General features: G+C 40.6%; 1 long non-coding RNA gene across 2 annotated transcripts in view; it reads left to right on the top strand.

Moving 5' to 3' along the window:
* The window catches only part of LOC133386804 (uncharacterized), a 331,786-nt gene that overhangs the window by 311,899 nt on the left and 7,028 nt on the right, over window positions 1-12,859 (top strand). Inside the window, exon 4 of one of the 2 annotated variants that reach the window (XR_009763299.1) lies at window positions 8,745-8,934. The exons of the other annotated variant lie outside the window; for it this stretch is intronic. This is a non-coding gene — a long non-coding RNA (uncharacterized LOC133386804). Of the gene's footprint in view, window positions 1-8,744; window positions 8,935-12,859 lie in introns of those variants that run through there. 2 annotated transcript variants of the gene reach the window in all.

Here is a 12,859-nt window from a genome sequence, read left to right as displayed (position 1 = left end):
CTCAAGGCAGAGAACTTGTAAGGCACTAGTCTGTGTCATTACATTCCTGAAGATATATATATATATATATTAATGGGAATAAAACTGAATTCTGCTTTTTATGGAAATTTCCAAAAGACTGGCCAGTTCACCGGGTTTCTCATCAATGTTGATTAACTAAACAATCAGATAGTCAACTACTGTTGGATGGATTAGGAAGCTTGCATACTTGAGCAAAAGGTCCATTCAAACAAACCTCCATTACTTCTCCCGTAAGGCTTAATCCTGTTTAAATAACACCATGTTGAACACGTCTGCTCATCAACTAGCAGGTATCCCTGTGAGGTTTCTGCAGCTTTAAGCATCATGCATTGCTGTGCAAAGGATTTCCCCCTAAATATTGACTTTTGGGTTTTCAAGGTTACTGATGGCATGCTCATTCTCATTGATCATTCCAAACGTTTCAACAAAGCTCATTAAGAAGATAAATACATTTATCAGCCCAGTCATCTTGCTGATTATATATTTCCTGTTTCACCAGTGACAGATGTACAGCAGCATAAATTCTTTTGTTACATCATTGAATATAGAGAGCCGCTCAAGAGTCTTTCAATTCAGATTTGCCTTTAAAAACAACTGCATTTTAAGGTGCAGAGATGTTGCGTTTTTGTTTCACATTTCTGATGGACCATGCTTGACACTAGCCCAAGAAATGGCCCTTCCAGGAACAAATCCATCTATTTCAGTTTCTCTCTGTTTTTCATTTTTTCCAGTCTTAAATTTGGTTTGCCACATTTTCACAGTCGTCATGAGAAGATATCAGTATTTTTCGTGCGCATTTCTTCTAATATACAATTTTGCCTAATATACATATTTTGTAAGCAATTTTTCCTAATGCATTTGTGTATGTTATTTTCATTTACATACACATTTTTATGCACACTTTCCTCAAATATACATTTTTGTACACATTTTTTGATTGGAGAACCGGATCACAAAACTCAGACAAGTGCAAATTTTGAAGGATCACTGTGCCTCAGTTTGCATATTGTTTTGGGAAGTACAAATTAGGTAGGGCCACATTAAAATATGAAGTGAACCAATTTTCTCCCTTATCTGTAGCCATTCCCTGGCAAACTACCAGACTCCCTCTAATCGGCATAACCTTGTGCAAGTCACAAGAAGAAAGAGAAACTCAAGGCTGCTACCAAGACTCTCAGAACACAGCTGTATCAATGAGCTAGTACTGAAGAACATAATAAGAGCCTGATGGATCAGGCCAGTGGTCCATCTAATCTAGTATCCTGTCCTTACAGTGGCCAACCAGATGCCTATGGAAAGCCCACAAGCAGGATCTGAGTGCAAAAGCACTCTCCCTCCTGCAGTTTCCAGCAACTGAGATTCAGAAGCATACTGCCTCTGGAGGCAGAACGTAGTCATTGTGGCTAGAGCCCATTGATAACCTTATCCTCCATGAATTTGTCTAATCCTCTTTCTAACCCATCCAAGTTGATGAATATATCCCATCATGTAGTTTAACTATGTGCTGTGTGAAGTACTTTCTTTTGTTCCAGTATTCAGATTCATTGGATGTCCATGAGGTCTAGCGTATTATGAGCAGGATAAAAACTTGTCTCTATCCACTTTCTCCATTCCATGCATAATTTTATATATTTCTATGATGTTGCCTCTTATCTGCCTTTTCTCTGAACTAAAAAGCCCCCAATGCTCATAGGGGAGTTGCTCCATCCCTGTGATCATTTGGGTTGTCCTTTTCTGAACCTTTTCCAACTCTACAATATCCTTTCTGAGATGAGGCAACCAGAACTGTACACAGTATTCCAAAAGCAGTTGCACCACAGATTTTTATAATGACATTACTTTATCGGCAGTTTTATTTTCAACAGGGAGAATTTTCCTTTATAAGGCTCAGTTCTGCTGATGTTCAAGCCTTGGGCATACTTGAAAGCAAGAAGCAGTTACCACTACAGCACTAATTATTGTTCCATACTGTTTAAATTGTTTTTCTGCTTTCATATGGCTGTACATCACCCAGATATTTTATTAGAGTGTGGTATGTATACTTTTATTTTAAAAACCTCCCAAAATTAGATGAACAGTAGTGATAGTCAGATCTCCAGAAATCTAAGTGTAAATCCCAGGAAGGCATTTTGAAAGGACCACAAACTACCTGTCTTGTGGATGGACTTAGTGGTGGGGAATGATGGAATGAGGGTTACAGATCCCAGTCTTGAGAGATTAGGAGCCATACACATTGTAGCAGCTCTGCTGCTGCAGTGGACTTTAGTGCATGCAACAGAGCTTCCTGTTCCTCTTGTACAGCCCGAGGATGTGGACAGGATCCTTGGAGAGGTGAGAGCCACCACATGTCTGCTAGACCCCTGCCCTTCCTGGCTCATTAAATGCGCCAGAGAGGGACTGGCTGAGTGGGTGAAGGGAGTGATCAATGCATCCTTACAACAAGACAGAGTTCCAGTGTGCCTAAAGGAGGCAGTTGTAAGGCCTTTGTTGAAAAAGCCATCCCTGGATCCCTCCATAATGGATAATTATCGGCCAGTGTCCAATATCCCATTTTTGGGCAAGGTAATAGAGCGTGTGGTGGCCTCCCAGCTCCAGGGATTCCTGGATGAAACGGAGTATCTAGATCCATTTCAGTCTGGTTTCAGGCCTGGTTATGGGACGGAGATGGCTTTGGTCGCTTTGGTGGACGACCTACGCAGAGAACTGGACAAGGGGAGTGTGTCCCTGTTGGTTCTGCTGGACCTCTCAGCAGCTTTCAATACCATCGACCATGGTATCCTTCTGGGCCGCCTTGCCGGGATGGGACTTGGGGGCACTGTTTTACAGTGGCTCCGTTCCTTCCTGGAGGGACGAACCCAGAAAGTGGTGCTGGGGGATTCCTGTTCGACTCCTTGGCCGTTGGCCTGTGGGGTCCCTCAGGGCTCAGTTTTGTCCCCCATGCTATTTAACATCTACATGAAACCACTGGGAGAGGTTGTCCGGGGGTTTGGGGTTTGGTGCCATCAGTATGCTGATGACACCCAGCTCTACTTCTCCTTTCCACCTAACTCCAAGGAAGCTGTCTTGGTTTTAAACCGGTGTCTGTCATCAGTGGTGGACTGGATGAGGGCTAACAAATTGAAGCTTAATCCAGACAAGACAGAGGTGCTCCTGGTCAGTCGAAAGGCAAATCAGGGAATAGGGATTCAGCCTGTGCTGGATGGGGTTACACTCCCCCTGAAGATGCAGGTTCGCAGTTTGGGTGTGCTCCTGGACTCAGCTTTAAATTTGGAGGCCCAGGTTTCTGCGATGGCCAGGAGTGCTTTTGCACAATTAAGATTAGTGTGCCAACTGCGCCCATTCCTTGAGCCGTCTGATCTGGCCACGGTGACACATGCCTTGGTTACATCCCATTTAGATTACTGTAACACGCTCTACGTGGGGCTGCCTCTGAAGACTGTTTGGAAACTTCAGTTGGTGCAATGTGCTGCAGCCAGAATGTTAACTGGGGCTGGTTACAGGGACCATACGACTCCCCTGTTACAAAAGCTCCACTGGTTGCCACTCTGTTTCCAGACACAATTCGAAGTGCTGGTGATGACCTATAAAGCCCTATATGGCTTAGGTCCAGGCTATCTGTCAGACCGTATCTCCCTATATGAGCCTGCCCGGGCCCTGAGATCCTCAGGAGAGGCCCTTCTCTCAATACCTACGTCCTCACAAGCATGACTAGTGGGGACGCAAGACAGGGCCTTTTCAGTGGCTGCCCCAAGGCTTTGGAACTCCCTTCCTAGGGAAGCAAGAATGGCCCCCTCCTTGCAGTCCTTCCGTCGGCAAGCAAATACTTTTTTATTTCAACAAGCCTTTGGAACTGAAAGCTGTTAAGGACAGGTCTTGAAGGGTGCTGTATTGCTGTTGCCTAATTGTATTATTTTAAACTGAGTTTGAATTATTTTAACTGTATGTATGAATGGTTTTAATACTGTAAATTGTTTAATTTGATTATGTGTGCTTTTATCTGGAAGCCGCTGTGAGTTCCAGTTTTGGAAAAAGGGCGGGGAAAAAATAATGATAATAAATATAAATAAATATAAATAAATTGTGGCCCCTTCACCCCCTGCACACCCTCAAATTCAGCTCTGGAGAGCAGAGATTGGGAGGGCACAGAGAGAGGAAAGGAAACGGAAGTCCCACTGTGCCAGCAGAACTCTGCTGGCACAGTGTTGGATACAACCCAGTGTCAAAAAGAGAGTGAGAAGAGACATATCTTGTCTACCAACTTCATCCCTACGAACAGAGCTTGGAAAAGTTACTTTTTTAAACTACAACTCCCATCAGCCCCAGCCAGCATGGCCACTGGATTGGGCTGATGGGAGTTGTAGTTCAAAAAAGTAACTTTTCCAAGCTCTGCCTACGAACACAGCAATTTATCATATATAGGCTATGCCTATAATGGTTTGGTCTTTTTTGCTGTACAAAGTTTTCTGTATCCTCAAAGCACCCTGAGGATTAGGTTAGACTGAGACACAGTGACTTGTCTAGGGCCACCTGGAGGACTTCATGATTAAGTAGAAATATGTGGAGGCTCCTTCTACATACCACATGAACTCACTGTCTACTGAACCAGAATAGTAACAGGGCAACAATGTATGATTTGAGCCATGACGGTTTCTTTTCCTAACATTAGACCAAGTCAGACCATGGGTCTATATAACTCACTATAATCTACACTGACTGGCAGAGGCTCTCTAGGGTTTCCCACAGGCCTACCTAGAAATGCTGGTAATTCAGCATAGGACCTTCTGCCTGCAAAATATGTGCCTTGTCACTGAGCTATTAATCTTCGACAGTGAATGGAGGGTATCCTGTCCCCACCCAGGGCTATTTCTGTCTTAGGTGACCTCATGCTTCAAAACCAGGGTAGGGGTGGAACACTGCAAGCTCCCAAGGTCATCACTTTGGAAGAATTTGAGTCCTGGGAAGTGACCTTGTGTTCTGTCATCTTCTTTTTCTTCTCTGTTAGCCATTACGATTCAGACTGTATTTTTAAAGTGGCGCATGACTGTTCCTTATGAAACTGGTGAGACCCCCTCCCATGGAAGGATACAAGTCTTGCCTGTGGAGTGATCGGGCGGGGTAACTCAAATCAGTATACCCTCCAGGAAAAAAAACAAACTTCATAGTAAGACCAAAGTTTCTTTCTAAGGTCTTTTTTCCCTCAGTGAAAACACATCACTTCCATTTTAAAACAAATTAGTCTTGTATGTGGCAATTTGGTTTTCATTTCCAGAATGTATTTCAGCAGGTTAAGAATGCTTTCATAAAGCATAAATCTGATTTACAATGTGTGTTCCTGGCAAGGAAATAAGACCCACATTAACAAAAGCATTAATAAAAATGCTGAAATACTTTTGAGACAGAAAACAAAAACTATAAATAAAAGATAATTCCAATTTTTACCATCAAGCCAGTTGCTTAAATAATGAACAGTGCTTTCTTTAAAAAAAACAAAAACATAAATGAGTTAATTCTCTTTGAAGAAAATCATTTCTGGAGAAATGTAATGAGGTATATGAAAATGCAGATATGGGATATTCTATCCTGTAAATCCAATCTAGAAAAGTTTTTTTAAAAAAAGCCTAAAGACATTACTGCAGAAAGTAAGAAATACTGGTGATTGCCCCCCAAATAATATTTTTTCACTTCTCCTGTATGAAATGCAAATCTGTGTTAAGCCAACTAAGGGTTCACACCAAAAGTTAGGTAATTTGAAAAATAAATGTCTGAAAATGTATTATTATTGTTGTTGTTGTTGTTGTTGTTTACCAGCTTTCATTTCAAGATGAAATACCATCATATAGTTTATATCATATTGGTAATCTGACTGGGAGCCAAGATTGGCTATGACTTCCTGATGAGTGCAAAACCAGACTTGTTACTGTGAAATGCTTGAAATGGCCCTTGGGTAGCCAGGAATACCATATCGTTCTAGTTCTAGATATTTATTTCTTGATAGGTTCCAGAAAATGGATCCCCCTTCATTTGCTATCTAAGTACAAGGTGAGGCTTTGCCCCTGGATGAGAGAGAGAATAGCTGCTGAATTTTACTTTAGTTTGTTAAATTTCCTAAATGCTTTCTTCTAAAAAGACTCAAGGTGTTTTGTTGCAAATTAGAATATAGAAAAATAAAGCAATAGAATAATACAAAACAGTAAAAGCAACATTGTAACAACCTCACCAAATGTCAGGGATGATCAAGTAAAGAAAGGCCAGAAAGTGACCATCCCATCCCATCAAATGTCTTGGGGCAGAGGAATGTCTTAACCTGGCATAGTGGGTGGGAGAGGACACTAGTGGAAAAGCCCTCACATTTGTCACCACCCTCAGAAACTCCCTGGGACAGGGTACCCAGAGGAAGACCTCAGATGATGACCTAAGGGTATGGGCAAGTTAATGGGGGGAGAGATGTTCCATCAAGTATTGGTCTCCTGAGTTATATAAGGCTTTAGTGGTTAGAACAAGCATTTTGATTTGGGACCTGAAATGTATAAGCAGCTATTGTAGCTAGGCCAGGGCAGGTATTATATGATCTTCTGAGAAGGCTCATATTGCCAACTGATGTGGGTAGTAGGGGTGAGAAAGCTTGTAAGATGCATTGTAGCCCTATTTAGGTAACCAGTTTCTAATGCCTTCCAAGCTGCAGCACGTATTTTGCCCCCCCCTGCACAGTTTAGAATCCTGGCCGCATAGTAGGGATGGAAAGATCTGTTCATTTCGGTTCTCTCAGTTTCTCCACATTCCTCAGTTTGGTGCTCCACATTTCCGCAGCAATTTGTGAAATGTTTTACAAAAAAATCCTCATGAAAATTCTTCAGCGTTTTAGTGCAAATTTCTCCTCATGAACACATTTTTGAAGGCAGTGACGAATGCACACATTTTTGTAAGCAAATTCTCCCAATATAATGCATTTTGTATGCTAATTTCACTGACATATTCCTTTTGTTCCACACGTTCCCCTAATATATGCAGTTTTGTAAATATTGGTTGGAAGACTGCATCACAAAATTGTGCAAATTTTGAACGATGGCTATGTTTTGGTTCTCATATTGTTTCGGTAAGTGCAAATTTGAGAGATTTGGCTTTAAATGTGAGATGAATTTAATTTCTTCTCCATCCCAAGTCATGCAGGAGCCTACACATGTTCAGACCTTCTCCAACACATCAGTGGTGGTGGTGGGGCTGGACGATGGGATATAATGTTGGGGATAGGCCCTGAAAACATGGCCACACTCTCCCTCTCACATGATTCTAATCATGTGAGGGACTGAACACCTAAGTAAGGTTCTGATGATGTTGGCTGTTAGCTTAGGCTCTGCTTTTTTATAGGAAACAAATCCTGAAATGACTCTGGTTATTCAGGGCATTTCTACTTTACAGAGTTCACTTCTCTGACAGAAACTTATCGCTGCGGGGTGGGTGGGAGAGAGAGCTAAGGGATCTCTAACACAGAATTTTCAAAATGTTAATAAAGTACAAAGTAAAGTACAGGATTCTTTCTTTGGAGGGGATGGGGGAGCAATGGCACTTATTTTTTTTAAGCGCATAGTGTCTTGGTGTCAGGCATGGATATGTGGCTGAATGTGGATGAGCTGGCTGAAGTTGAATCTAAAGAAGAATGGTAGTAATTTACTTATCCTAGTTAGGCTTGGGGTACTTTTGGATTCATTTCTGCGTAGAGTTGTGATGGTGACTGGCGCGTTTTCACCAGCCCAATCTGCAGAGAATAACATGGCTATTTTCATTACATCTAGATCCTGTGATCACCCTTTTTACTTCTCACCTCAAGGCTAGACTACTGTAATGTGTTCCCTGTATCTTTAGTTGTTCTTCAGCTTATAGAGAAAATGGTGGGTGACCTACATCCAAACAATGTCCCAAATTCACACTTTTACCTTCTCCTTTATATGAAAATGGTCCACATTGATTGATGTGAACAACAGTAACACACTCCAGTTGGATACTACATTGTAGGTCTGGTGTCTTCAATGCTGGAAAGACTGTTGTCTGAAATCCTGGAGAGTTGCTGCCAGTCAATACAAACAATATTGAGCTAGATGAGCCAATGGTCTCATGTGGTATAAGGCAGCTTTCTAGATTCCTATGTTATGGATCCCAGAGGAGTAGATGTGTGTGCTCATGCAGTACATCTCACTTCTAAAAGTCTTTGCGCTAAAGACCACATTTCTCCCCCCCCACACCCTTACCCATCATGACGACAGGCATTTTGATAGTTAATGATAATAATCTTCATTAATTTCTCGTGATATAACTGACTGCAGGTTGTTAGGGATGGGGTGGGGATGGACCGTCATTACAGCTAGAAGAATGCCAAAGCAAAAATCCCTGTAATTAAACTAATTTAGCATCTTCTCTTTACTGAGACTGCATGCTGTGCATTTACAGGAGTCTGTGGGAAATACAGCTCAGTGCTTTAGTATAATACACCTGTTTAAAGTGCATTATATTTGTGCCTCCTCGCTTACATTTGCTCATAACGTATAATAATTTTTGAGACCATGATGCATTATTAAATATGATTGGATCAATAGTACAGCTGCCACAGAGCAGTCTGAACATGATACATCATTCTAATAGAACATCAGTACATGAGGTCCTTTTAGTCCTTCAGGTGGATTAAAAAGCTGCATTGTATTTAGAGCACAATTTTCCTTTATGTATTCCAGCGCATGAATCTGAAACGGTCCTCCACATTGTGTAATGAAGAACATAAAAGATGATCACTCGGATCTCTTGGAACCAAGATGTAACTGAACAGTGAAGAGCAAGTTGAAGGAAAAAGAGGAGAGTGACCATTCTTTTTCCTCCTCTCTCCCGAAATACATCGAGAGTTGTGTGTTATGGAAGTAAAGCAAGCCCCTGCATGCAAATTCCTTCTTTAGTTTGACTGAGCAGTCAAGTGGTTTCTGCATGTGCAGTTTCCAGCTGTGTCAAACTTCCATACCCTTCACTGATTATCAAACTGTGTTCTAGGTAGAGATGGAAAATTCTGTCACTTTCGGTTCTTTCAGTTTTTCATTTTTCTAATCTTAAAATTCAGTTCTCCACATTTGTGGATTTTGTTAAAAAAAATCCTCATGTAAATTTTCCAGCATTTTAGTGTGAATTTCTCTTAATAAACAATTTTTGTAGGCAGTTTTGACTAATGTACACATGTTTGCAAGCTCTTTCTTGCCATAGAATGCAAGTGTTATTTTCACTCATATATTCATTTTTATGCACACTTTTCCTTAATATATGCATGTTTGTAAACATTGGCTGGTTGGCAAACTGCATAGCAAAATTCAAATAAGTGCGAATTTCAAAGGATGGTTGTGTTTTGGTTCTCATATTATTTCAGAAATTGCAAATTTGATAGATTTGGCCTCAAATGCAAACTGAATTGAATTTCTTGCCCATCCCTAGTTCCAAGGAGCCGTGAAGGTGCTTAGAACTTTATCAACGTGTCCTCAGTGATGATACATTCATGGTGGTCAAACTTCCCTTTGTGCCTGAAGCAGGAGAAAATGGGTAGGAGGACTCAGTTATGAGACAGTTAGGTCAATTATGCCCACTTGAAAAGAAACAGGATGGTTATAGGTCCACCTAAAAAAAGAGTGGGGTGGCTCTCTATTGCAGTTTAAACTGGCTTCCCTGGAAAATAGTTTTTTAAATAAATAAATAAATAAAATTCCTTCTCCTTCAAAGCTGCAGGAACCTGATGGATGCCTTCTAGGTCACCTCTCAGTTTGGGCAGTACCAGCAGGCTCAATAGGCCCAGTTTCTGTTCTGTGTGATCTGAGTGTACACCATACAATACATCCCAGAATCCTCTGCAACGTACCACACAGCCTATCATATAAGGATCTTTGGCAGACAAGCTGACAAGAAAAGGGTTCCTTCAAGATAGAAAGCTTGACGGCTACCATGCTAATAACATTGGGGGGTGGCATATCACTGTGTCCAGGGCTGTTTTGGTTAACAAAATAAAAGAGGTGCCAGTACTCATACTTTAATAAAAGTTCCAGGGGTCACAGCACAAAATGACTGGCATGGGCAGCAAAAAAAAAGGTGCTGGTAGTCTGCACCGGTGGGTAGTGTAACAAAAAAAGCCCTGTCTGTGTCTATATGTGCAAGCTTTATTGTGCTCTTACCCTATTCATTTTTGCAAGGAATTGTGCCCTATATTTCCAGACAGACTTCAGCATTTCATTGTGCTTCTGAACTGATATGTAAGGTTGTGCTTAAGGGGAGAAGAAGGAGGTTTTGCCAGCTCTCTGCAATGTCCTTTTGATTTCATGTAAAGCTGCAGGTTCCTGCAATAGCAGCCCTTAAGCCTTTCAAATTCTGTTTTCTTCTCAGTTTTAACAGCACTGCCAAAGGCACAGTAGAATGTATATATTATTTTCTTGGATGCATGTGTTAAAGAAGTGCCGAATCTTCTACAACATGCAGAAGGGCCTATCTTTTTGGTGACATAAGATTTAAATTAAGCAGCATTAAACATAATGTAATTACTTTTCTGTAAAAAAAAAACCCCAACATATTCTTCTCATGCCCTTCTTCAGAAGGTCATTTCCTCTGCAGTTTAAATGGACTTGTTCAGATTTTTCTGAGTGGGGATTAAAAGAGTTGTGTTACACTGTGAGAGAATTCTGTAACTAATGCCAGAATGCTTAAGGATCTGTATTTCAACTTGAATGGAGCAGAGTATTGGGGAACAGTCTGCGTCTGTGTTGGAATTGCTTTTTAATATGTTTTTAAACCCTTTTAAAAAAACAATATGTTTTTAACCTTTTTTAAGATTTCAAAGCTTTTTTAAAAAAATTCCAAAGCTTTTAAAAAAAATGTTTTTAAAGATGTTTTGTTTTAATATATTTTAAAGTCTGTTTTCATTATGTTTTAAAGTGTTTTTAGTGCTTTTGTTTGTCGCCCTGGGCTCCTGCTGGGAGGAAGGGCAGGATATAAATCAAATAATAAATGAATAAATAAAACTTCAATTAAAGCAAAGTTGTTTTAAAAACATGAACAGATAGGGGGGAAAGAAAGCTGTCGGGGTTTTTACTTTGCCGTATGACAGAATTTGCATCCATTCTGCACCATTAGGAAGAGGAGACCTTCTATTAGGGTGGCCATGTGTAGGTACTGTCCTTTTGCAGAGGTCAGTCTTCTGTTTGAAGGAGTCTTTTGTTTAAAGGGCTGTCCAGTCCATGTCCAGTTTAAGGATCAAGAGGCAGCCATCTTTTTTCTTTATCTGGTAATGGTGCTACATCATCACACAATCACACTGCTGAGGGCTCTGCTGTTGCGCTGTGGCTTCCTTTTAAAAGAAAATATAGAAAACCATAAAAAGTACATCCCCATGAATTTTATAGAACTTTGGCCTCCTCCCCTAAATGTCCCAGAATCCCTCTCTTCCCCTTTGTTTCTGTTCAAGGGTTTCATGAAGGTGGGTGAGTTCCCCCCCCGTCCTGGTTTATTGTGAACCCGTACACTACGCTCAACATCGAAGACCCTCCTCTGGGTGCCTACTTATAGGGAAGCTCGGAGGGTATCAACAAGAAAAAGGGCCTTTTCAGTGGTGGCCCCCGAATTATGGAACAATCTTCCTGATGAGGTACGCCTGGCGCCAACATTATTATCTTTTTGGCGCCAGGTTAAAACTCTCCTCCCAGGCATTTTAGTATGTGTTAAAATTGTTTTTTAACTTTTTTAAGAATTTAAAAATTTTAAAGATGTTTTAAATTGTCTAAATATGTGGTTTATTGTATTTGATGTATGACTGTTGTGAACCGCCCAGAGAGCTTCGGCTATGGGGCGGTATATAAATTTAATAAAATAAATAAATAAATAAACCCTTTAAAAACTCAGACCCACATTAAACTTCATTTTATTAAACATGAAAATTCTGTTGGCCATCCTTGGTCTTTGGGATGGGGCACGATATAAATACACAAGTAAACAAACACTTAGGAAAGAACCAGTACATTTCAAAATGTGGCTTTTAATGCCAAAGTTATTGTCACAATGTCAATATATTATTTTGTTTGTTGCGAGTTTCACTCTGTTCACTGAGATGCTGGTGCAGCAATTTAATCTCCTCAACAAAGATGTAATTTGTATTTCCTTTCTGTGGATGAGCATCAAACGACCAAGCATGCCTGTAGCTTGTATAGATTTCAGGATGGGACCTTAGGGAGTAAAGGGACGGCTAGGTGCATCCAAATACTGGCCCCAATTAAAAGTAATGGCCAGTGGACACCAATTGGGGAAAGAAGAGGGCTCCATTAAGTCCAGTTCAAACCTCCTCCCATATTTTCAGCTCTGGCTGCATATAATATTTCAGATTAAAATTTCAGAACCAAAATTAAATCCCATTTAACATCCAAAACTTAGAAATTTTGCCAGAATTTTGAATTTCCACAAAATTTCATTTGAGGCCTGTTTAATTGGCCATTTAATGTGTGTCACACGACTTACTACCTGGTTTATGTACTTTGCTGGAAGAGAAGCATAAGTGAAAATGCAATCCTACACGTTTCTACTTAGAAGTAAGTGCCACTGAGTTTAATAGGACATTCCTGGGAAAGCGGTTATAGGATTGCAACAACAATGAATGGATGAAAGGCAGTTTTCTGTGAGGTTTGCTTTACAGGGGTGCGAAGATGAATTCCCTGTTCTGGTTCCCCATTTCTGTTTTAAGTAGATGAGTCATTCAAGTGCCCATGAAGCATAAGGCTATTTAAAGTTATTCCTGACTGCTTTGTCAATAGAGTTTAGAAACTTAGTCTTTGAAAGTCAT

This window comes from Rhineura floridana, chromosome 6, assembly GCF_030035675.1.
Source record: "Rhineura floridana isolate rRhiFlo1 chromosome 6, rRhiFlo1.hap2, whole genome shotgun sequence".
NCBI lineage: Eukaryota > Metazoa > Chordata > Lepidosauria > Squamata > Rhineuridae > Rhineura > Rhineura floridana.
The sequence above is the reverse complement of the archived record's forward strand: the minus strand, read 5'-3'. Positions and strand labels throughout refer to the sequence as shown.